Here is a 26351-nt window from a genome sequence, read left to right on the forward strand (position 1 = left end):
TTGTCTTATTCATTCATTTATTTATTTATTCAAAAGGCATTTATGTTGCACCAACATACCCACCTTAATTCAACATCTGGGCTTAATACAGAGTACAGTTATACAAAACAGCAAGTGTAGCGAAGCTGATTAGCAACCTAAAACTGCACTCTGACACCTGTCAATAGCAAGAGAGTTGGCCGATGGCTCAGCAGTTTGTCCCACAATAACTCAGAGGGCAGACCACATGTTCATATCAACCTTTAACAGCAGTTTAGAATTAAATGAGGCAGAATATTGACAAATGGAAATTTCAGGGAAGTATTAAAATATGAATGCAAAACAGGTGGGGACAATATTAAAATCGTTCATCTAAAAATAGTCTAATTCCACGCAGTAGCCAAACCCTATTAGGTTTCAAGTTCATTTGGGTTCACGGTTTGTCTGCCACCTTCTTTGACTTTATCAGGCCAAGATAGGGAAGAAAGAGGGTCCCCTTCACTATCTTTTGTTTGTTTGTATTTCTTTGTGAGACGGGGTCTCTCTGTGTTGCCCAGGCTGGTCTCAAATTCCCGGGTTCAAGTGATCCAGCTCAGCCTCCCAAAAGGCTGGGATTACAGATGTGAGTCACCATGCCCAGCCCCCTTCGCCATCTTTATACTCAACCATGCACTGGCATCATCTGAGGCCAAGGTCAAGAACTTAGAGTTTCAGGAACCAGGAAGAAAATGTTAACAGGAGCTGCTGAAAGTTGGAAAGGACTTGGGAGTGATTTACAAGGAAAGTTCATCTCTTAAATCTCCCTTTTGATTTGTCTCCCTTCAGACAAACAAAAGTAGAACCGCAGTGGGGTCAGGCATAAAATTTCCAAACACTTGGCTGGGCATGGTGGCTCCCATCTATAATCCCAGCACTTTGGGAGGCCAAGGCAGGCAGATCACTTGAAGTCAGGAGTTCGAGACCAGCCTGGCCAACATGGCAAAACCCTATCTCTCCTAAAAATACAAAAATTAGCCCCGTGTGGTGGTGGGTACCTGTAACCCCAAGCTACTTGAGAGACTTAGGCAGGAGAATCGCTTGAACCCAGGAGGCGGAGGTTGCAGTGAGCCAACATCGTACAACTGCACCACAGCCAGGGTGACAGAGTGAGACTTCGTCTCAAAAAAAAAAAAAAAATCCTGAACACTTACTTGGCATCTCCTGTGTGCCAGGTGCTTGCTAGGCCCAAGGGACATATAGGAGAAGGAAGTAAGGCCCCAGATGTGCCAGCTCACATCTACTCAGCTGTAACCCGGGGCAACAGTCTTGAGAACCAACAGTCTTGAGAACCAAGCTTCCTCCTCAAAGCTCATCTGTGAGACTGGCAAAGACAGAGCTGCCCAGGAAGTTCCACTGTTGAAGGAGAGAGTGGGACTCAGGGCCCAGGCTGGGGATTGTGGGGAGTTTCATGGTGCCTTCCACCTGTCATCTTCCTACAGGAACTGCCCCCTGATAAAGGGCTGAACCCAGGATCCCAGGATGTATGCCATGTGACCCTGCGCTCTTGCCATCCCCTCCTTCTCCACACTGACTGGAGGAGGGTTGGGAGGGGCCATCTGCCAAGCTGGTGACCGAGGCCCTCAGGCCCTATGTGGACACGGGCTAGGGTCACTTGGCTTCTCTCTCATGGCGATGAGAGCAGCCTCACTCCACTGGGTATGGCCGGAGACAGTATTGTTTTACATCTATTGCTGTTTGCACGCTGCTCTGTTGAATATGACTTTCTCCTGGTGATGTGGAGTAAGCCAGATAGGGCATGAATAGCCAAAGGCAAGAGGGAGTCAGGGAAGAAGCTGGTGGCAGGATGGGAAGGAGTGGGCCCTGAGCTTGCCAAGGCACCTGAAGGGGCCTGGGATGAAGGTGGCCAATGCCACTGCAGGGTCTTCAAAGCAAACCAGACAGGCTCCAGAGCCACCTGCTGTCCTCCCCGCCGCATGGCCCCTGGAAGGCTTGACCCCATCTGGCTCCTGTCTTAGATATCTGTTAGATATCTGTGGATATCTGTGGGATGCTCCACAGCACTCCACTTGATGCAACATCAAACTCACTGCCCCAAGCGCCCCTTACTTGAGTGTGCTTGAGAAAGTTTCTGTTCTGGCAAACAAATGAGCCAAATGGCAGTTGTGCCAGAAACTTCCCGCCCCTGTTGAGTGCAAAGGGTGGAAACCAGGATGTGGTCCCAAGGAGACCAGAGTGGTCTTTCCTACAGCTGTTTGCCCATTTTGGAACAAAGAGGGTGAGCCCACAGCTCTGTTTCCCCGCTAGGTGCTTAATATGTTTTTTGGTTTTTTGGTTGTTTTTTTTTTTCTTTTTTTTTTTTTTAAATTTATTTATTTATTATTATTATTATACTTTAAGTTCTAGGGTACATGTGCATAACGTGCAGGTTTGTTACATATGTATACTTGTGCCATGTTGGTGTGCTGCACCCATCAACTCGTCAGCACCCATCAACTCGTCATTTACATCAGGTATAACTCCCAGTGCAATCCCTCCCCCCTCCCCCCTCTCCATGATAGGCCCCATTTACAAATCAGTTTGGCAAAGTTTAGAGTCAGCAATGTGGTGCAGCAGAAATTAAACTAGAGCAGGGTCACACACCTGTGGCTCCCTTAATTAGCTGTGCGAGACTGGCCAAGTAATTTAAGTCTATGTCCTAGTTCTCTCATCAGAAATACAGGACAAATAATACTTGCATTGAAGGTTTCATATGAAGATCACATGGGAAAACAGGCATAAGAAGCCTTGGAAATGCATGAGTAAGAGCAACACTGTTTCATGAAGTGGGAATGAAAATGGGAGGTATGAGGGTGGTACCACTCATGTCAACCAGCCAAGAAGTCCCTACCATCCCCCTCCACCAAGCTCAATAGCCTCAACTAAAGAAGCCAAAAGATCAATCTCTGAATCCCTCCCAAACAACCCAAAGGCAGTGGCTACCTGTCTACACCAAAGCTGCTCATTCCACAAGGAACGTTAGCAGAATTGGAGTTTGTTCCCCTCCTCCACTCCCTCCATCTCCATCCTCAGATACAGATATAGATATATAGATTAGATATAGATATAGATAGGTATAGGTATATACATAGATACAGATATAAACAGGTCTAGATATAGATATAGTTAGAAACAGAAATAGATAGATATAGATAAGTATAAAGATCAGCATAGATGAAACTGCCTTTGCAAAAATTATAACTAAGGAAATCATGAGAGTGAAAGAAATCAGACCTAACCAACTCCATCTTGCTTCTAACCTATAAGCTGTCCTTGTTCATTCCTGGGCATAGGCTGAACTAACTTTGGGAAGGAATGCAGTTCATGGCTTGACTCAGAAACAAAATTGATAACAGCCCTTTCCCAAAAAGACCGCCTTCTTGCCTGGGGGCCAGTCTGCTTTTGCAGGACTAACAAATTAGCTACAAGATTACAAATTACAGTTTAGGGCCAGGCGCGGTGGCTCACACCTGTAATCTCAGAACTTTGGGAGGCAGAGGCGGGCGGATCACTTGAGGCCAGGAGTTCAAGACCAGCCGGGCCAACATAATGAAACTCCATCTCTACTAAAAATACAAATATTAGCTGGGAATGGTGGTACATGCCTGTAATCCTAGCTGCTCTGGAGGCTGAGGCAGGAGAATCACTTGAACCCGGGAGGAGGAGGTTGCAATAAGCTGATATGATACCACTGCACTCCAGACTGGGCAATAGAGGTGAGACTCCGTCTCAAAAGAAACAACAAGAAAAAGAAATGTACAGATTAGGGGTCATGCAGCCTCTTGCTCCAAGACTCTGAACCTCCCCAAATTGCTCCTGAGGATAATATCACTATTGTGAAACCTAAGATCAGTGCTTGAGATATTTTACAGACCCTGCACTTGATGGATCAGCTGACACCACCCAGACCATAATCTGGCTCAACCAGTTCTGCGATCCCACCCAGGAACAGAAGACAGCAAGAAACACTCACTTCGACCCCCTATGATTCCATTTCCAACTGACCAATCAGCATTTCCCACTTCCCAAGCCACTACCCACCAAACTATCTTTAAAAACTCTGATCCCTGAATGCTCGGGGAGACTGATTTGAGTAATAGTAAAACTTCAGTCTCCCACACAGCCAGCTCTACATGAATTACTCTTTCTCCATTGCAATTCCCGTCTTGATAAATCAGTTCTGTCTAGGCAGCAGGCAAGGTGAACCCATTGGGTGGATATATAGGTATAGATAGTTAGAGGTATAGGTATAGGTATAGGTAGAGATAGAGAGATAGAGACAAAAAGATATGGACATCGCTTCCAGCTGCAGGTAGCAACACAACCCAGTTGAAAGTGGCTTTAACAGGGCCGGGCATGGTGGCTTTCTCCTGTAATCCTAGCACTGTGCGAGGCTGAGGCAGGTGGATCACAAGCTCAGGAGATCGAGATCCTGGCTAACATGGTGAAACCCCGTCTCTACTAAAAATACAAAAACATTAGCTGGGCATGGTGGTGGGCACCTGTAGTCCCAGCTACTCAGGAGGCTGAAGCAGGAGAATGGTGTGAACCCGGAGGCGGAGCTTGCAGTGAGCCGAGATTGTGCCACTGCACTCCAGCCTGGGTGGCAGAGCAAGATTCCATCTCAAAAAAAAAAAAAAAAAAAAAAAAGAAAGTAAGTGGCTTAAACAATAGAAAATTCTCATAACTAGTTCCAGTTCCAAGATGTGTTAATTTAGTGGCACCTCAGTGCCATAAAGGACTCAGAACTTCTCATTTCCTTCCTGTCATCTCTCCTATATTAGCTGATGTCCTCAGGGCCTATTGCCACAGGGTGTCACAAAGGCTGCTTTAGTGCCACATAGTACATTCTCCCCCAGCCACATCCAAAAGCAGGAGGGGAGATTTTTCTCCAATGTCTCTTTTTATTAGGGCAGAAAATATTCAGGAATGTTCTCCTTCTCACACACACCCACTCTGTATAGACACAGCCTCTCTGGAGGGAGTGGGCCCTGACAGCAAGGAAGAAGGACAGGGTGAGGGGGTGGTGTGGAGCAGACAGCTGAAGGGATGGAGAGAGGGTTCAAGTGCACAGAATGGCTCAGGTGCAAGAATTCAGTTCATTCTTGCTGAGCAAAGCAAGAGGAATTCGTTTCTGAGTCTTAACTGGCCCACAAAATTGCTGTGGAGGCTGAAGAGATCCTAACGGTCACCCTGCAGACCTGGGCCACCAAGCGAGCTGCTGCTTGGTCTGTGCTCAGAAAGCCAAGGGCTCCATAACCAGACTCCCACGGCCAAACTCAGGAAGCCCCCAGACAGTGTTGCCATCTACACTGACTACACGGTGCCCACCATAGGGCACACCACCCAAAAGGTGACTCAGCCTCTTAACACCCGCAGGGCCAGAGACCACACACTGAGATGTCCACCCTGGCTACTGCAGAGAAACCAAACACTTCCCCAACCAAATTTTCTAATAGAATCTTGCCAACCCCCCAACCAACTTCAGTCATTTAAATGTCACAGGAGAGCATCCAATGGGCAGAATCAAGTCACAGCTGAAATTATAGCTGCAAGAGAGTCTGAAAAATGTGATTGTTAGCTCTCAATCCCCTGCAATTACAGGAAGGCACCACAGAAGAAGGGTGGAAGACGCTGAGCTCCAATCCCCCAAAATCTACCACAGCAGTTAGCTGTGTCTGCCACCCCTTCTCTCCACAGTTTCTAACTTTGATTTGGGTCAGTCCATATGTTGAAGGGGAGAAGGGAGGAGCTCTGTCCCAGAATCCAGGGTTACAATGCATGACAATTAACATAGTTCATTCTCCTGGTCACGGTAATTGGCTGAGGCAGTCACATGACTGTGGGCTGCTGAAGCTGATCAAACCTCAGGACTTTTGCTCAAGCTCCTGGAAAATGGGTTTTCTATTTCCAGCTGAACATGAAAAAATCTGGAGCTGCTACATCCACCTTCCACTGTGAGAGAAGAGCCTGTCTGAAAAATGGAGCAACTGAGATGAGGCAAAGCCAATGTAATATTTTAAACCCTTGGATTCAGCCCCTCCTGAAGCCACCTAGGCTTTTTAGGTACATAAACCAATATCTTTTCTTCTTGTTTAAGTCAATTCGAGTTGTTATCTACAAGAAAAACAGATAGATGAAGGTTATCAAAGACTCACTTTGATTATTTTCTTGAACATGCAGGCAGTGGTCACTGGCTTACTGAGATCAGTCCTCCAGCTCCTTAGAAGTTAACTACTCACACTGAAGTGACAAAGTCCAGAGAAGGTGGAGAACTGGGAGCAGTCAGAGCAAGGGCTGCAGGATGGTCAGCGGCAGCCTCTGCTTTCCTCCATTCCACAGACACTACTCCTGTCTCTAACTTGCCCATGGGCTGGAGCTGTGTTAATTTTGCTCTCAAATATTATAGATGTCTTAACATCTTCCTTGGGGATCCCACTGAAAAGTAATAACATCAGAACACATTATTGCACTCTCAGATATATCTTAAAATACATACTGTATCTAAAATTTTGCATTTTGGATGAATAAACATTCTTTCTCATTAATCAAATAAACCAATTAATAAGAACAAATGTATTTTTCTTTTTCTCTTTCTTTTTTTTTTTTTTGAGACGGAGTCTCACTCTGTTGCCCAGGCTAGAGTGCAGTGGCATGATCTCGACTCACTGCAACCTCTACCTCCCAAGTTCAAGCGATTCTCCTGCCTCAGCCTCCCAAGTAGCTGGGATTACAGGCACCCACCACCACGCCCAGCTAATTTTTGTATTTTTAGTACAGAAGGGGTTTTGCCATATTGGCCAGGCTGGTCTCGAATTCCTAGCCTCAAGTGATCTGCCCGCCTCGGCCTCCAAAGTGCTGGGATTACAGGCATGAGCCACTGTGCCTGGCCTACCCCATTTTACATAATGTGATTATTATGCATTGCATGTCTGTATCAAGACATCTCCTGTACCCCACAAATACCTACAACATACCCACAAAAATTAAAATAGAAAAAATGTTTTTAAGTATAAGGAATATTAAAAATATCCACAGAGGAAACACAAATCAATAAAAATTCATAAAATTTTTAAAAACTAATATATTTTTCTTCGTTTCTAATATCAAACATGTTGCATGTATGAACTACTCAACACATTTAAGCTGATTCTGTTTTTTTAAACCACAGCCTGGATGAGGTGAGACAGAGGTCCAGGGAGCCTGACTGTCCTGATCCTTGAGTGAACAGCAGGGCAGGGAGAACCCTGGTGAGTCAGTGCCCAGTGGACCCTGTGATGTGCGGCTCAGATCCCCCTTTGGGAAAGGAAAGCTGATTGCTCCAGATGCTGGAGGGGTTGTCAGCTGGAGAGGTCTCAGCTGTCAACTCTCTTGGGGGATTATCATGGCTGAAGATGACTGCCTCCCCCAAGATCATGCCTCTTTTCAAGGGCAGCCGGTATCCCCGATGCATGGAGGAAGGTCAGGCTCCCTCGCCTCAACTGGGACAAGTGAAGGGCCCGCCCAGCTCCAGAGCTCCCTGGTGCCTGGCTGAGGCCTTCATGGGGCCTGAATTGTAGTCCAGTTTCCTTCCCTTCCTTTCCCCTCCCTTCCTCAGGCGCTGATCCTAAAGGCACTCCCTTGTAAACATCCTGCTCTCTAATCTCCATCGGAGTCGGCTTCCCAGGAAACCGCCTGCGCCATTGTAATACAGGCAGGAGTTCCTGGACTCCAGGATTTAACCAGGTAGAACAGAAAAGAATTCTAAACCAATTTACAGCATCTATTCCTGCTGCCCCCCTCCCCACTCCATCTTCTTGTGGAAATAAAATTACCCTTCATGGTCTGGCTGCATGGCCCACCTTCTCTCCAAAACTCCCCTGAACCCCGAAGTAGCGGCATCCCCCCCCCGTCCTAAATTCCCATAGCATTTTGTGTGTCCCCTTTTCAGGAAGCATCATCTGCTGGTATTTCCTCATTTCTGCATTTTCGGTGTCAGCCACTGAGCTCTTGAGTCCATAAGACACCTTCTCAGAGCCAGCTTTCTGACCTATAAAATGGGAGCAATGATACTCCGGGGGCTTTAATGAGCAACCAGATAATCTCCTACCCCAGTGCCTGCCCCACAGGAAAAGCTCACTAGGCTAATTCTCTCTCTCCTTCTTCCTGAAGGGACCACTCTCCTCAGCCACAATGGGGGTTTTTCCCTCTTTCTGCTCTTTGGGGAGAAGGGGGGCAGCAGGAACCTCCCTGAGGCCATTTCTGCCTCGTGGGTGTCTGCCTTCTCCACAAGCTGCCCTCCACGGGGGACTGGCTACTTGCAAAGAAAAGTGGCATCATTTGGGCTTTGAAGAGACAAAGGACTCACACAGGTACTCCTAAGTGGTCAAACTGCAGTTAGCTTGTCCTAGAACATCTAAAACTCCATCTATTTTTAGGACCAGAGTTAATTTTCTGGCTTGGTGTGAGCTGCCAGGATGGGGGAGGTAGTTGAAAGGAGATGGTGTTTCACTCCTAGGTCTTTACCCAAAGGAACTGAAAACAGGGACTAGGGCAGGTGCTTGTACACCCATGTTCATTGCAGCACTATTCACAATAGCCAAGAGGTAGAAGCAACCCCAATGTATCAACAGATGAATGGATGAAATGTGCCACACACATACAACGAAATATGCTTCAGCCTTAAAAAGAAATAAAGTTCTGGCTGGGCATGGTGGCTCACACCTGTAATCCCAGCACTTGAGGGGGGCCTGTAATCCCAGCACTTGGGGGGAAGAGGTGGGCAAATCACATGAGGCCAGGAGTTTGAGACCAGCCTGGCCAACATGGCGAAACCCCATCTCTACTGAAAATACAAAAATTAGCCAGGTATGGTGGTGGGCACCTGTAATCCCAGCTACTCAGGAGGCTGAGGCACAAGAATTGCTTGAACCCGGGAGGCGGAGGTTGCAGTGAACCAAGATCGTGCCACTGCACTCCAGCCCGGGCGACAGAGCAAGACTCCATCTCAAAAAAAAAAAAAAAGAAAAAGGAAATGAAGTTCTGACACATGCTACAATGTGGATGAACCTTGAAAACATTATGTTCAGTGACATAAACTGAGACACAAAAGGACAACTATTAAATGATTCTACTCATGTGAAATATCTAGAATAGTGAAAGTCATAGAGATAGAAAGTAGACTGGCAGCTACTAGGGCTTGGGAGGGGAGTGAGAATAAGGGGTTATTGCTCAATGTGTGCAGAGTTTCTGTTGGGGGCTATGTCAGCTAGACAGGGTGGAATTAGACAGTGGAGATGGCTGCATACTAAATGTGAATGTATTTCATGCCACTGAATTGTGCACTTAATAGCTAAAATAGCAAACTTTATGTTATATACATATTTTAGCACAATATTAAAAAGTACTGTAATATCTCGGAAACCATTACACTATAAGTGGGTGAATTGTATGATATGTGAATGATATCTCAATAAAATAGTTTATCAAAATAGATTACTATTCTGGGTCAAATTCAAAGAGCTGTGTAAATTTGAAGACCAAAAAAAAAAAAAAAAAAGAAGAAGAAGAAAAAGAAACAAAACCCCCATAACTGGACAAGCAGAGTGACATTATTTTCAGCCACAGTCTCCCTCCAGACTTCCTTCTTCCTGGCACCCAGAGCCATTTTAGGGCCACACAGTCTCCAGCAGAGTTTCTTGGAATTTGTTGCAGGCAAATGCAATCTCCCAGGACCTCAGTCATTTCATCTGGCAGCTAAAGACCCCCCAGGGTAGGGCAGGCCTTGAACGGATGCTAATGGTGTTCCTTCATTTCTGTGTACCTTTGGAGCTGGTCCCGGGTATGGGGTAGTGGGAGTAGGGAGCTCAAGAAGTAAAGAAGCACTGTCTTCCGTCAGGACTCACAGCTGACCAGGCTGGCCGCAGAGCACTAAGATGCAAGAGGCCACATGTTTTATGCATCCATATTTCCTCCCTCGACTCCCCACTGTGGTCCCTAGTCCCTACCACCACCACACACATAGCCTTGGACCCCAGGCCCTGGGACACAAGTGTGCATGGAGTGTGGTCAATCTAACATGATAATTAATTAGGCAACTCACTTTGCATCATAGAGGAGTCAAGGACTCAGAGGCCTACAAGGGGCAGATCTGAAACCCGGGTGAATGAAGCCAGTCCCAGCAGGCCAGGCAGAGAAGACAGCAAATGGGGTTAGCTGTTGCCACGAAGCTCCAGCCATTTGCTGCCATGTGGGAAAGTGGCCTTGTGTTGCCAGTGCTCCTGGATTTTTAAAGAGGAGCTGAAACAAGGTTTTTTAGATGAAATCTCTTAGTGTTCATTTCATTGCTGGCAACTATTTCAATTTTTTTTTAAAAAGGAAATAAAAGCCAGTTTCTAGGCCTAACAACATATTATTGGTAATATATCTGCAAACCCGATATGACTTGTGACCTGCTGGTTTTTAACATCTGTTTAAACATAATCAGGCTGGGTGCAGTGGCTCACGCCTGTAACCCCAGTACCTCGGGAGGCCAAGGCAGGTGAATCACATGAGGCCAGGAGTTTGAGACCAGCCTGGCCGACATGGTGAAATCCCGTCTCTACTGAAAATACAAAAATTAGTGAAGGGTGGTGGCAGGTGCCTGTAATCACAGCTACTCAGGAGGCTGAGGTGGGAGAATTGTTTAAACTTGGGAGGCAAAGTTGTAGTGAGCTGAGATCGCGCCACTGCACCACTCCAGCCTGGGCAACAGAGTGAGACTCTGCCTCAAAAAATAAACAAACAAACAAACGTAAACATAATCATTGTGATCAAGAACTGGTGCTGAGCTGATAGCGAGGAAGCTGATCCTGTCCTTGAACATGGGCCAAAGGAGAGCCTGGCACTCTCAGAGGCTGCCTGCTTTACTTTGCTACAGACGGATAAAAATTGTGCTGCAATTTATTTTAATTTCATGGGATTTTTAAACAATCTTATTTCCATTTGATGTTGATCATCCTAACGATGATTATGATGAGGATAGTCAAAGAACCCACTGGTTTGGGTTGAAGCGCACATGGGGTTCTCGGGGGAGCAGCAAGTACCGGGGCAGAGCGTGTGCTCCTTTAGGAATCACACCCAGGACACGGGTCCTCTTGCCTATCCCCAGCACGTGTCTCAGGGCCAGGTCAGAGGCTTCAGTGTCAGATAGATATGGTCTGTGCCACAGTTTCCTCAGTTGCGACATGAGAACACTAATACCTCACAGTGTCCTTGGGAGTTAAATGAGACACCTACAGGCCGGATGCAGTGGCTCACGCCTGTAATCCCAGCACTTTGGGAGGCCGAGGCTGGTAGATCACTGAGATCAGGAGTTCGAGACCGGCCTGGCCAACATGGTGAAATCCTGTCTCTACTAAAAATACAAAAATTAGTCAGGCATGGCGGCAGGCACCTATAATCCCAGCTGCTTGGGGGGCTGAGGCATGAGAATACTTGAACCTGAGAGGCAGAGGTTGCAGTGAGCCGAGATCGCACCCCTGCACTCCAGCCTGGGCAACAGGGAGAAACTCCATCTCAAAAAAAAATTTTATATAAATGAGACACCTGCAGGTTCCAGGTCTGTAAAATATCAGGCCACTTCCCAACAAATGCTGAACCTGTCCCACCCCCTACACATCTTGAGCATACCTTGTCCTTGCTTACCAGGTCCAGTTTAAAAAAAATTACCTAGATCAGAGATAGACTTGTGGCCCATGCCAAACCTCAGCTCTTGCTCTCTCTCCCTTTCTCTCTCTCTCTCTCTCTCTCTCTCTATATATATATATATATATATATATATATTTTTTTTTTTTTTTTTTTTTTTTTTTTTCCCTGAGGCAGGGTCTCGCTCTATCACCCAGACTGGAGTGCAGTGGCCTGATCATGGCTCACTGCAGCCTCAACCTCCTGGGCTCAAGTGATTCTCCTGCCTCAGCCTCTCGAGTAGCGGGGCTACAGGCACACACCACCACGCTCAGCTAATTTTTTTAAAAAATTGTGTGGAGGCAGGGTCTCGCTATGTTTTCCAGGGTGTTCTTGAACTCCTGGGCTCAAGTGATCCTCCTGCCTCAGCCTCCCAAAATGCTGGGATTACAGGCACGAGCCACTGCGCCTGGCCAGCTCCATTTTTAATAGCTGACTCTCTTCTTCTTGACAGATTCTTTTTTTTAGGTAACTTTTATAAAGTTCCAAAATAATAACAGCTATTGGCATCCATCCTTTCTCTTTTAAAAAGGTGGGCAGGGGTGTAGGTCGGGGACCAACACAAACAGGTATGGACAGGTGGGCAGAGAGGGAGGGTTCAGCCAAGTCAGGTGAAGGCTGAGGGGGACGTCCAGCGCCCAAGGAGTGAAGCCAGCATCTTGGCCTTGAAACACTAGGTGGTCAGTTCTTTCCCCAGGGAGGCCCCTCTGGCTCTTGGGTACCTCTGTCTGCTGGGGGTAAGGAAAGGAAGAAAAGTGATGTGTATTGAGCACACTTGCTTCTCCTTTTCACTCTCCACATCATGTAATGGTCACAGAATCCTATTCATCCTCCTGAAGGACGCTTCTCATCAACCCCACATTCAGCACTCTACTGAGGACTTCATCACTATTTGCCTTCAAATCTCCAACTGCTCCCCACTCCTCCAGACCATCTTCTGGGGTCCTGGGGCTGGGGCCGGGGAGGCTCTACCTATCTTTCCCAAGCTGAGAGTGGGGATGTAAACACTCAGTGGCTCTCAAGGGAAAAATGATTCCTTAGCCCCAGTCCCTCTGCAGCCTCAGGGCCCACCCCCACCACGCACCCAGCACCAAAGCCACATTGCATTTATCATCATTTCCTGAATAGGCCAGGCCCAGGCACAACTCGGTGCCATTATTCACAGTATTGCCTTTGTGCCTGGCTTTTTTTGTTTTTTTCCCACCAGCCTTTAAGGTGTTATAACCGCATTTCTGCAAACAAGGTGCAATGAAAGTTGGGTCCCTGTTACCAGGGTTCAAGACAAATTTCATGATGACACAATGCATGTGTTAAGGAATATGCTTGACTAGGGGGAAGGGCAAACTTACCAAGCCAGGGCCTGCAAAATAAATGAAGGCAGAGGTCCCTGAACCCATCCATCTTCCCACAGCTGCTGGACCACATTGTGGGTCTATTTAGCAATGGAGGCCCCCACTGCACCTGTCATTCTTTTTTCACATCCTATAAGTAAAAACAAACTCAACAAGGCAGTCTGGTGCGAGGCAGTCTGGATTTGCCAGCTGTTTATAGAAGTGTTCTGAAAGTGCCAACTGCCTGACCCTTGGAGCCCACAGGACAGAAGAGACCTTCTTGTCAGGGAAAGAACCGCTAAGGCCATGGGCTAGGTTCAGATGCAGCTTCTCCAATAGAGAGGAGATAGGAATCTCCCATCCAGCCCAGGCAACCTAGGGAAAGCCCCTGGGGTCACTTTAGACAATTCTACTCCTTCCACCAAGTAAGCAAACTGAGGCTCGGAGCTTAAGGCAGGTGCGAAAGATCACATGCCCTGGAGGTGGTGGAGTCCAGATTGCAGATCAGGCTCTTCCTGCCATGCCGTATGTCACAATCACCCTCGTTATCCAATCCAGGGTCCTCTGCAGCTGTGTGCAGGCCTCATTCTCTCATGGAGTGGCCCCACAGAGTCAGCCCACCCATAGGCATCTCATGTTTATGGGAGGTGAGGGTCCTGCCCTCCTGGGTTCTCCAGGATGACTGGAACCAAGAAGAAGTCTTGAGGATACAACAATACAGGTTCAATTGTGCTGCCTTATCACCCAAGATTTCTAGATGGCAGGGTCACTTTTTCTAAGTTTGGTTGCCCAATGTTTAGTGCCTCCCCAAAAAAAACCTGTGCATGCTCAAGTAAGTGCAGATATTATTAACATCTCATGTCCCTTTCCCAACACAGCAGAAACAGGGGCTCAACACAGATAATAGTGAAGTCCTATAGTGGGGCATGTATGTGTGTGTGTATGTGTGTTTGTATGTATCCCTATGTGGGGCTCTGGGTTGAAAAGCCTGGCAGGAGAGTTTAATAAACTGTCCTTACCTTTGTGCAGTTTTGTGATAGCCAACCCATATGGGTCAAAGACTGCCATAAACTGTGGACCTCTAATAGATAGCAGATAGAATACATAGCAATTCATACCCTAGACTTGCTGTGATGTCAAAGTTTCAGATAATTTAATATAGAGGAATTCCAAAAGCAGTTTAAACACACACACACCATCATAAAATGGTGTTAAACCTGTCCTTCCCTGGCCCAGATCAGGACGTTTCAAGATGTATTTATATCCCTCACCTCTCCTCCTCCCCAGTCCTGGGCAGTCTTTTACTGCCCCATTTGGTCATGGTACTAGCCTTGACCCTGATCAGAATCATTTAAAACAATGCTCCTAGCCTTGCCCCTAAGGATTCACGTGTCCACTGATTGGCCTCCATATGGAAGACACTCCTTGGTTTCTGTTGTTTGCTGGAATTATTTTGCTGTGCCTGAGAAGTTGTTGAAGGGACAGCTTCATGCATCTACAGGCTCCATCTCCTCTGCACAGCTGTGGCAATGTCAGCCCTCAAGGTAAATGCAGTGAACACCGTGGGAGAACTCTCCGGTTGGAGACAAGATGCTGTGAGATGAGGATGACATTCCAAATAGTGCAGCAGGCATTTGGAGATCCAGCCCAAGAAATTCCAGAGGGCATGCAAATTGCTGCCAGCTACAGTAGATGCTGGGACATGTGGACGGACGGTCTGAGGGTGGATGATTCCGGAGTCATTTCGGGAATGCACAATGACCCTCTCAGAAAGCAGTTGGCCAGAGGAAGGCCCAATGAGGATCCAAGAGTGACCTTGTGGTCCTCAACCTTACTGCCTTAGTAATGGATGGAAAACAATCTAAATATAAAGGCATTTCTTTTTCTCCACTGTGGTTGTCCTGCTCAACTTGCAAGTCCAGGGACAAGGCCTACTGTCTGGGATGTCAGAGAGCTAAGATTCCATTCTTTAATCATCCTTATTTTTAGTCATGGGGACAAGGGATTTGAATTACTATGGTATCATCTCCTTGGGCTAAAATGCATCTGCTACTAAGAATCTTCATGGAAACGTTAGATCTGATTTTTTTTTTCTTCCATAACCTCTATTGTTGGGGGCATAGGTATTCTCCAAAAACTACTGTTAAATAATCCAGATTTGCTAACCCATCTATAATCTTGTTCTGATTCCCTCTTTAGCTTCATCTTCTCTGTCATCATCATTACTCCCCAGATCACTTAAGTCCCCCTACTTGCACACCTACTACCTAGAGAATGCTGTTTTTAAAAGTCATCTTTCCCTTAATAGATAACTGCACAGAACAGCAAGGAGGCACTCAGGGAGGTGGGGCGTTATGCTCGTCATGGAATTTGGAGAGCAGGCTTGCGTTTGGGAATTCAGCAGTCAGCAAAGGTGCCGGTCCTTTTTTTGGAGACCTGTCAGTCCTCAGTTGAATATCAGAGTACACTCCTGACCTGCTGCAGTTTGCATTCAGTGATTTTGATCTTTCCAGCAGGGTGTGTTGCTATGGCGAGCTTCCCATTGGCTCAATGAGCCTCATTTGGAATCAGATGGGTAATTATGTCTTTTCTGGCTTCCCACCCTATTCTGATTGGTGTACTTTACCTAACCTGAGCCAGCAGCAACTGTCTCAAACTCTCTGCATCCCTTTCTACTTAATCTAAGAAGCTTGCTTGACTAGACAGTAAATATCAATGGCTAAAAGACTCAGAATTCCTCCTCCCCCTCTATGTCCTCTCCCATCTTTCTTCTTCCTTGTCAACTTATGTGATAACAGTACCTTGATTTTTTTTTTTTTTTTTTTTTTTTTGAGATGGAGTTTCTCTCTTGTTGCCCATGCTGGAGTGCAATGGCATGATCTTGGCTCACCACAACCTCCACCTCCCAGGTTCAAGTGATTCTCTTGCCTCAGCCTCCTGAGTAGCTGGGATTACAGGCATACGCCACCACGCCTGGTTAATTTTATATTTTTAATAGAGATGGAGTTTCTCCATGTTAGTCAGGCTGGTCTCGAACTCCTGACCTCAGGTGATCCACCCACCTCAGCCTCCCAAAAGTGCTGGGACTACAGGCGTGAATCACCATGCCTGCTAAGACCTTGATTTTTAATCTTCCTTTTTATCTTTCCAGTTAGTGTCACACCTTTGAGTTCATCTGGGATAGGAGGGGAGAGGGGGTAGGTTGGAGGGCTAGTCTGAGTGCCCTCAAGATGAGAGCATTTCCGAGGCAGGGTCACCTGCTTAGACGGTTGCCCTGACCCCTTTCCTATGTGGGAAGAGAGGACAGAGCCCAGGCAAATCTTCCTTGCAGTGGAAATGACCAAGGTCTGGCTCTCAGGATGAGTAGCTTTGATGAAGGTCACTTGGAAGCTATTTGGCAGGTATGAGCTCAAAACCTTGCTTGCTCTCATCCTACACATCCCCATGAGTTCAATGCTTCTCAGAAAGTTTTAGTCACAGAACCTTCACTTGAAACGAAATTCAAGCAGAATTGCACTGGAGCAGATAGCAGCTGAGTGGCTGAGAGCCAGGGATGTGGGGGTGCCGGGAGTAGGCGTCCCCTCAGTCACCCCTTTCCCCACCCTCTGTCCTTGCAGTACCCCCACCAAACATCCCAAGAACCACTGCCCCCCAGACCACACAGCCTCCTTTAGCCAAAGGGCATTGTAAGCTGAGCCTTCCCTATCCCCCATTCCTCCTTTCTCCAACCAGAGAGGACAGATGCTCCCAAGTAAATGAGCTGAAATTCAAGTCAGAGACATTCCTAGGGGCTGTTTACTTGGTGTTCCATGCCTAATGGGTTCGGATGTGCCCTCTGGCTGAATCACGCCTCTGACGGTCCAGCAGACGCTGCCAAGAAGCAGGGTTGGCGTTGGGCAGCAGGGTCACCATCACAGACGTGTGGCATCTGATACCTCCCCACCTGCTTGACCCTTCCAGCATCTCTCCCTTCGACAGACAGATTCCTGGCTCCGTTGTTCGGGGTTTCCTCATGCCTTCTCATGCTTTCTGTACTGCGTCTGCACTGAGTCTGAGATCAGGCAAGCATCTCAAATTACAGAGCAGGGATTTGGGAGAGAAGAGAAGATACTGAAATGGTAATACCCAAGAAAGTCCTGCTTTTTAAAAAAATATATTGGGTAGTACTCGGCGAGCATCCAGCAGAGCAGGTAGTAGACTCCACATCCCTTTGTCCTTAATCTAAGAGGCTTGTTTGAGTAGGCAATCTACATCTTGATATCTTCTGGGAGCAGTGGTAGTGTGCCGGACCTGGAGCCAGAAGCCTGATTCTGCTTCCAGCTCAGCAGTGAACAGTTCCAGTGACCCTCAGCAAATGTCTTGACCCTTTAAACTTGGCCTATATTGTTAATAAAATAAAATGTCATTTCCAAGGCCTCTTCTAAGCTCTATCTTTGTGTTTAACAGGCCACTGATAGTTACTGTCTGGCAGTAAGTCCTCAGCCCCCTTCAGAGCAAAGGGGTCCAGGAGGCTCTTTCAATGAAGTTGTTCTGGAAAATGTCCTGCATGTTGAATGAAATCAGCCTTGTAACCCTGCTCAGGCCAAACGCAACCATACACTGGACCAAGGGAAGCCAGCCACCAGTCAGGTGACCTGTAGCTACTCTATCCAAAGTGGGCCCTCCTTATTGATGGTGACCAGACCTGAGATTCTCCGATGCCAAGAGGAGGATTGAAGTTCTTATAGAGAACATGCTGGAGCAACCCAGGAAGACAGGGTAATCTGAACAAGCACTGTCATTGCTCCACTTCTTCAGAGCACCCCCATAGGCCAGTTCTGGGAGCACTGCGACCCAGCACTCAGTTTCCCATGTGGCCTTATGGTCAACACCCATCACCAGAGGAAGGTCAAGCCCATCTTGCCCTGGCAACCTAGTATCACCTAGAGGCGATGATTCCATTCTATTTTGCAGGGAGGTCATGATGTGTAAGAGGTAAGTCCTGGGTCTTAAATCAACTGGGATTGCAAATTGGGTGTTGGGCATTACTCCTTGTTTCTAATCTTACACATAAGATTAGCTCCACTTGGGTCAATGGAGCAAACATTTCTTCAAAATCACGAGCCTGAGTAGTTTATTACTAATAAGGTGACCTTGTAAAAGATGTGTGACCTTGTAAAAGATGCCTGACCTCTGTCTTAGTTTTCTCGTCATCTGATAGGGACAATGTTGTTCAATCTACCTACCTCCTCGGGCTGCTGTAGAAAGAAATCAAATGGAATCATGTACATGAACATACTCAGTCATACAATGGACTAGATAAATAATTTTCCTTAAAACCCAGACAGTGAGGGGCATGAGACAGGACAGCATGGAACTAACAGCACTGGCTCTGGAATCAGACTTGACTGGGTTCAGATTATGGCTCTGCCAATTCCTACAAGAGTGACCTTGGACAAATTACTTAGCCTTTGTAGGTCTCAGTTTTCTCATCTGTAAAATAGCAATAATATAGCACTTACTTTATAGGGCTGTTAATTAAGTTAATGTATGTCAAGAGAAGTGCCTAGCATATAGTAAATGCTCCCAAATGTCTATTATTATAAAGAATGCCACATACCTCTGGCCAGAAGCACATTTTCTGGGCTCCCACCGCCCTCCTGTGCCCATAGAAGGGAAGCGCTTGCTGTGGATCTTGGCATTCTTGAAGGGATGCCTGATGGGTCCTCCTCCTCCAACAGAGGTGGTTCCTGGCCTCCTATTCCAGCACAGTTGACTGTGAGAGCACGTGCAACTTCCGCCTTCCCAAGAGCTTCCATTTCCTGCCCTAGAAAAGAAAGGCATTCGCAATGACCTGTCCCACAAATGGTCACTTGGATTACCTCATTTGTGGTATCCTGGACAAAACCCCTACTCCATGATTTCCTGGATGTACACCCTACTGCAGGGGGGCGTATGAGCCCACACACGCCACCAAATCAGCAAGAGAAGTCGAGGAAACAGCCCTGGGCCTAAAGAGCTCCCTCAGGAAGGCATGGAGAATTATTTTTGCTTTAAATATCTCTAAAGAAGGTTTAGAAAAGAGACTCTCCAGCTTTTCCTTTGCCTTTACGTTTTCTGGTTGGAAACATAGAAATTTCCTATCTTGAGTCCAGGATGAAGTGGATATTTTTTAAGGGAGTTTTGTTTCCAGAACACAGTCTGTTCTTCTCAGCAAAGCCCTTAATTGGAAACAGTTGTCACTGACCCCATTGGCATGCCCCGGGGTGGGGAGGGCATGCACCCAGCCTGCAGTGACTTTGCTCTGCCATTTCCAAGGAGGCAGCCTGAAGAACTGAGCCCCATATGCCGGGGGCCTCGCTGGGCTGACCAGTCTGCTTGGTAAAGGGCCGGGACAGAGGGTGGTTTCAGCCGTGCACACTCAGTTTTCTGCAGTGGTTCTAATTTAGGCTGTCCAGAGACGATCACCTGGATGACTCCTAGAAAGGTCCCCTCTGGAGCAGGAGAACAGGAGAGGAAGAGGGTGGCCATTGCACTTAAAGTGACTCTTCTGTGTTGGGTTAGCTGCTGGCTGGATTTCTGCCCTTGGCTGCAGCCTCTTGTAGATGACACATTCATACCCAGCCAGAATGACAGCCTTGGCTGCAGGTTTGGATTTCCTAACACCCAGATGTGAGCCGTGAGTGACACACAGCAGTGACCCATTCCTAATATTTGCTCAGATGACACAAAAGTCTTTGTCCTTGAAGCCAATCGCAAGCCAAACCTTGGACTCTGTCACCCTGGCTTCCACAGATGCTTGCTTCATAAGTCCTAAGGTAAGAAATAGCACAGCTCCATCCTCCAGCCTCACCACGAACGGATGCCAATGTGCAAGCTCAGGAAGCTTCTGCATTAGGAAGAGGCTGCCGGAGCACTTGCAGTGAGTGACCCGGATCATGCAGGCCCTGTCAGATGACTTATGTCACTTTCCTCAAGGAGGAAATTACACACTTAATACTTGGCTGAGGGGAGGAGGCATTCTTTGGGGAGATTAAAAAAAAAAATGTTTTGCAGATTTTACCTTTTTTAACCTCAAAAATATTTTTAAATTTAAGATGTTTTCTGAGGTAGAGAGTTTTAAATTTAAGATGTGAGGTGTGACACTGTAATTGTGAATTCCACCATCCAGCTAAGCTAAGGCCTATGGCGCATAATTCACTCTTTCCTTCAGCGAATATTTGAACAGTGTAAAACTAAAACAGCCCGTTAAGCAATGTGCAAGGTTCTCCCGCTGAAACACAGCCTGGAGTCATAAGACTTGGTCGCTGGGCTGCAGCAGTCAGAGTCCGATTAAGACATTCAGAGACCATAAAGATAGGACCCATTATGGAACCTCACCCCAAATTAAAGACAACACCAAATTGCTTTTTTTTAAGCGTAAGGGAAGGAAATCAAGGATCTGATTTTTCCTAAGATGAATGTTTCAGTAGCAAATAATCTCCACCTCTCCCATCTTCTGCCCCCCCCATTCCCATCCCTCCTCCCCGTCTCCACCACAATGCTCATCTACCAGAGGAAAGTGGGGGTGCGGGAGGGGTTGCACTTGAGTGACAGGTGTGAGGTTATGGCTCGAAAGTGAGAGCTTAACCCCAGGGGAGAGAGAGACTTCCTTTCACAGCAAAGTGGTCTAAAGTAGGCCAAGGCAGCTGGTTGGGAGAGGAATGAGAATTCTCAAGAGGTGATGAAACTGATGCCGTAATGTCAGAGTGGGGAAGACATAGCAGACTTTAACTCGGGAAGTTTCTGTGAAAGAACTGAGGCTGTTGGAGCCTATGAGAGAGTAATACTGGAGTGAAATCAAAAGAGTTGACGTGAAGGCCATGCAGAAAATTATCTTGATTCTTCCAGGACACTAAGGACAAAAGCAACAATTCAGTTTCCACAGAGAAATGTGTGTTCTTGGGGAAGAGTGGGGGAAATCATTCAAGGAGAAACATTGGCTTTTAAAGTCACTAGACTCAAAGATAGGGTTGGGGTCATTCATGGAAGGGAACAGAAAACTAGAAAGGCTTGGAAATAACTTGGTGATATTTTTGGTTGATACAAGCTGAATTTTCTTTTTCTTTTTTTTGAGACCAAGTTTCATTCTGTTGCCCAGGCTAGAGTACAGTGGCACAACTTTGGCTCACTGCAACCTCCATCTCCCAGGTTCAATCAATTCTCCTGTCTCAGCCTCCCAAGTAGCTGGGACTACAGGCACGTACCACCAGGCCTGGCTAATTTTTTTTTTTTTTTTTGTATTTTTAGTAGAGAGAGGGTTTCACCATATTGGTCAGGCTGGTCTCGAACTCCTGACCTCAGGTGATCCATCCACCTCGGCCTCCCAAAGTGCTGGGATTATAGGCGTGAGCCACCCCACCCAGCCTATACAAGCTGAACGTTCTAAACTCTAAATCCCACAGTCTTTGGTGGACTGCATCCTAGATTCACCTTCCCTTAGCTGTGTACCAAGAGGTTGGATGCAGTAGGCACCATGGGGAAGGGGCACTATAGGAGCCACAAAGCGGAAAGGCTGTGAATCCTAGGGTACCCTTTGGAAAAGCCATTGGGAGAGGGTGACCTACTACACAAGGGACAATGTAAAGTATCTGGAGGCTTCTGCTTGTGACTGCTCTGAGGCCAGGTTTTCACATAGCAGCTTTTACGTCTATTTGTTTTATGTATTTCTCTCTAATTAAGTTTCTTCAGCTGTTTAAAAAAAAAAAAAGTTCTCAAAGCAAGGTCCCTGGACCAACAACATCAGCATCACTGGGGATCTTAGAACCTGAACCAATGATGTGCCTGGCCCCGACCTACAGAAGCGGAATCTGTAGGGGCAGGGCCAGCAATCTGTATTTTAATAAGCCCTTCTTGCGATCTTGTTTGAGAACCACTTGTTTAGCAAAACGGCAGACCCATTGCGCTATCAGAGTCTTAAATATTTCACCCTTGTGCTATTTATGGGTCTGCTTTTGGCTTTAGTATTTAAACTGCCTTTGCAGAAATGAACAAGGTTTCTGTGCCGTAGAACTCAATGTTTCCGGGATTATTACGCATATTACTGAATCCACAGTTTTAACCTTGGGGGTGAGGAGGAGGCACAGCAGGGCCAGCATGTAATTTGATCAACTCAATCTGCCTTCTTTTTCTAGGTTAAGGGGAGTGCAAAACAGTACACAGAGATGTGGGGAGGGGGGCTCCGGCTGCATTTGGCTCCTCATGAGCTGTCTGTCCGAGGCAACTGAGAAGTGTCCTTAAGACCTGCACCAGCTGGCTCTTGCCTTTGGAAACAAGTGCTCAGAGGCCGGCATGTGATCTGCCAGCAGCAGCTAGGTTGCGCACATGGTTTCCATCTCCTTTTCCTGTCCAAATTCAATCATCTTGCATTTCCCTGAGCCTCCACCCTAACCCCAGGAAAAATGGGATTTCAGAGCCCTGGAGACTCAGTTATGCAGTTATCCCTTAGCCTCCCGGCTCCTTCCAGCCACACATTCTGACTAGCACTCTCCCTGCCTGGATTCCAGACCTGCCAAGACATTCCAGGATAGAGGCGATTCCTTCTTGCTGGCTGCCTGGCTCAGGTTGTCAAGCCAGATATGTGAGGCCAAGCACAGGTATCTCTTAGAGAGGCCAAGAGACGCGTGATCCCTGCAGCCTCTGGTGCAGAGGAGCGGGCAACCGGGGCTTGTGCAAACCTTGGAGACAGTGAGCAGCAGAAGACTGCATGTTATGTAAGCGCAGCTTGTGGGTTGTGCGCTGCTATTCACCTGTTGCTAATTAGTGCGCTGCCTGTCAGGACTCAGGCTAGGAAAACATCTTCCTCCGACGCATGCTCACCTCACTGTCAGAGTGAAGACACAATGATCCAGTCTAGAAGGGTTCTGTCCAACAGGAAAATTTATTGAACGATGCGGTATGTTAGGTGCTGAGGATACAAGATGAATAAACCAGGGTCCCTGCTCATAAGGAACTTGTGATCAAGAAGATGGACACAAACGAGTCAACAGTTGTATACAATCCATGTGATACAGAAAGCAAAATCACCTTCGGTGTACAAAAATCCTGCAGTGCTTTGAAAGTTGAGTCAGGGCCGGGCGCGGTGGCTCAAGCCTGTAATCCCAGCACTTTGGGAGGCCGAGGCGGGTGGATCACGAGGTCAGGAGATCGAGACCATCCTGGCTAACATGGTGAAACCCCGTCTCTACTAAAAATACAAAAAACTAGCCGGGCGTGGTGGCGGGCGCCTGCAGTCCCAGCTACTCGGAGGCTGAGGCGGGAGAATGGCGTGAGCCCGGGAGGCGGAGCTTGCAGTGAGCGGAGATCGCGCCACTGCACTCCAGCCTGGGCGACAGAGCGAGACTCCGTCTCAAAAAAAAAATAAAAATAAAAAATAAAAATAAAAATAAAAAAAAAAAAAAAAAAAGAAAGTTGAGTCAGGCTAACTCAGAGGTCCCTTCTAGAAGTGTGTTCTAGGCAGGGAGAACAGTAAGTGCAAAAGCTGGGGAGTGGGGTTGGGGTTCTCAAATCCTGAAATGGCAAAATTAAGCTAAGGTTCCCATGCCAGGTACAGAGGCAGGAGGGCTGCTTCCTCTGGACGGGGCCAGCAACAAGACTCAAAATGTGAGTAGGAGAACCCAAGGAGAAAGTAGGTAGGAATAGGTCAGGACATGGACAGAGAAGGGTGGGGAGAAGCGGGGGGCAGGGAGATTGCTGGGATCATGAGCTAGCACTGAGGCTTGTCTTTGTGAGTCTCTGCAGAGGACGCTTGGGAGCAGGAGCCTAGCATAGAAGGCAGGGTCAGGGGCTGGGCACAGTAGCCCATGCCTGTAATCCCAGCACTTTGGGAGGCTGAGGCAGGTGGATCACAAGGTCGGGAGTTCGAGACCAGCCTGGTCAATATGGTGAAACCCCATCTCTACTAAAAGTACAGAAATTAGCCAGGAGTGGTGGCATGCACCTGTAATCCCAGCTACTCGGGAGGCTGAGGCAGGAGAATCACTTGAAGCTGGGAGGCAGAGGAGGTTGCAGTGAGCCGAGATCATGCCACCGCACTCCAGCTGGGCAATAGAGCAAGACTCTGTCTCAAGAAAAAAAAAAAGAAGAAGGCAGGGTCAGAAGAGAGGCAGCTGGAGCCCAGAAACAGTTTAAATCCCCCCTCCACGGTTTTCTGTATCCGGGAAGGCACTAGCAGGAATGAGAGGGAGAATCCAGGAGTGGAGAACTGAAATCTGCCCATTTGTACACAAGGTAAAGTTTTTAAAAAAAAACACCAGGGAGCAAAGAATATACAAGGGTCAAAAAGTTTACAAAGCAAAAAACAATCCCGTGGAGGTATGATTTGTTCTATTTCCCAACCTACAAAGAGATCTTCCCTCAAATGTCAGGCTCTGGCCCCAGCTCTCTTTTCCTCTCAATGTCACTCTCATGGCCCCACCACGAGGACTTCAGTGACCATGGACACTCTCAGTCTCCAGACCAGCCTCTGTCCCAGCAGACAAGTGTTTACTGGATACCTTCACCTTGAACCCCCATGAACACTGCAACCCCAACATGTCCAAAAGTGAATACGCCATCACCAGCCCTCCCTGCCATCCCCTTACCATTGGGCCCTAGCTCAGGGAATGGTACCTCAATTCATCTTAATGTCTGACCCAGAAATCCGAGGAGGCCTCTCTCTCACCTCCTCCTTCTAATCAAATTATTTCCTAAACCACTCTGGAACCTATTCACCTTGTATTAGTTTGCTATTGCTGCTGTAACAAACTGCCACAAACTTAGTGGATTAAAACAACACAAGTTTATTATCTTATAGTTCTGAAGGTCAAAACTCCTACAATCAAGAGGTTGGCAGGGCTGTGGTCCTTCTGGAGGCTTTAGAAAAGGGTCTGCTTCCTTGCCTTTCCTAGCTTCCAGAGGCCACCTGCATTCCTTGGTTTGTGGCCCCTTCCTCCAGCTTCAAAGAAAACAGCAGAGCATTGTTGGGGCTCAGAAAATAACATCCCAAAATGAAGGTCTCAGAAGCAGCCTCAGAAGAAAAGTCACAAGATTTGTAACCTCCTCAATTGCTCCTATAGATAACATCACTATTGTAAAACCTAAAAATTGGTGTTTGGGGGTATCTTTCAGACTTTTCATTTTGACGAACCAGCTGGTGCCATCCAGAACAGTTAACCCATTATCAAGAAACTGTCTCAATTGGTCTTGTGACCCCCTACCCAGGAACTGACTCAGCACAAGAAGACAGTTTCAACCCTCTGTGATTTCCTTCCCAACTCAACCAATCAGCATACCCATTCCCTAGCTCTCTCTCCACCAAACTACCCTTAAAAAACCCTAGCCTCTGAGTTCTCAGGGAGGTGGATTTGAGAATTACCTTCCATCCTTTTGCTTGACTGACCCTGTGATTAGTGAACTCTTTCTTTGCTGCAACACCTGCTGTTCTCAGTGAATTGGCTTTTCTGGGCAGAAGGCAAGAAGAACCCATCAGGCAATTACATTAGCATTAGATCATAATCTTTTTGTCCAATCATATTTCTACATGGCTGTCCATACTTTTCTGAACTTAAGCATAAACATGGACAATTTTCCCTGTATCTTTGGGTCTTCATTCTGAAGGCTCTTGTGTTGTACACAGAGCCTTAAAATAAATAAGCCTTAAACATGTTTATATGCCTTTTCTCCAAGTAATCTGCCATCTGTGAGTTGATTTTTCAGCAAACCTTCAGAGAGTAAAGGGGAAATTTTCCCTTGACCCCTACAGTTTCGACAAAGTTCTCTCTTCTTCCATCTTTTAAGGATTCTTATGATTACCTTGGGCCCACCCAGATAATCCAGGATAACTTCCTCATCTCAAGATCCTTAACTTAATCCAAGTACTTTTTGTCTTATAAAGTAACATTTTCACATGTTCCAGGGATTAGGAAATGAACCCCTTTAGGGGGGCCATTATTCTACCTACCACACATCACTTCCTACCCCAATAACACTGCCACCATCTCCTTCATTTGGAGTCACCAATACACTCCCAAATGCATAGAAGAATCACAAAGTATTTAATGAGGGGAAGAACAAAAGAGAGAGAAGAAGAAGGAGAAAATAAAGAGAAGGGGAGAGAGGAGAAGAAAGCCTCTTCCCATAGACTCCCTGAAGCAAAGGATGCCTTTCATTCCTAGTCTCTTACCTAGTTTCCTTGACCCCAGTATTTCCCCCTGCAAATCATTCTTGGCCTTGCTGTTTCCCTTTGCCCTTGTTATTTGCTCTGTCTATAATTTCAATCTCTATTTCCTAACAGTCACCCCCACT

Source organism: Papio anubis, chromosome 14, assembly GCF_008728515.1.
Source record: "Papio anubis isolate 15944 chromosome 14, Panubis1.0, whole genome shotgun sequence".
In the NCBI taxonomy this organism is placed as follows: Eukaryota; Metazoa; Chordata; class Mammalia; order Primates; family Cercopithecidae; genus Papio; species Papio anubis.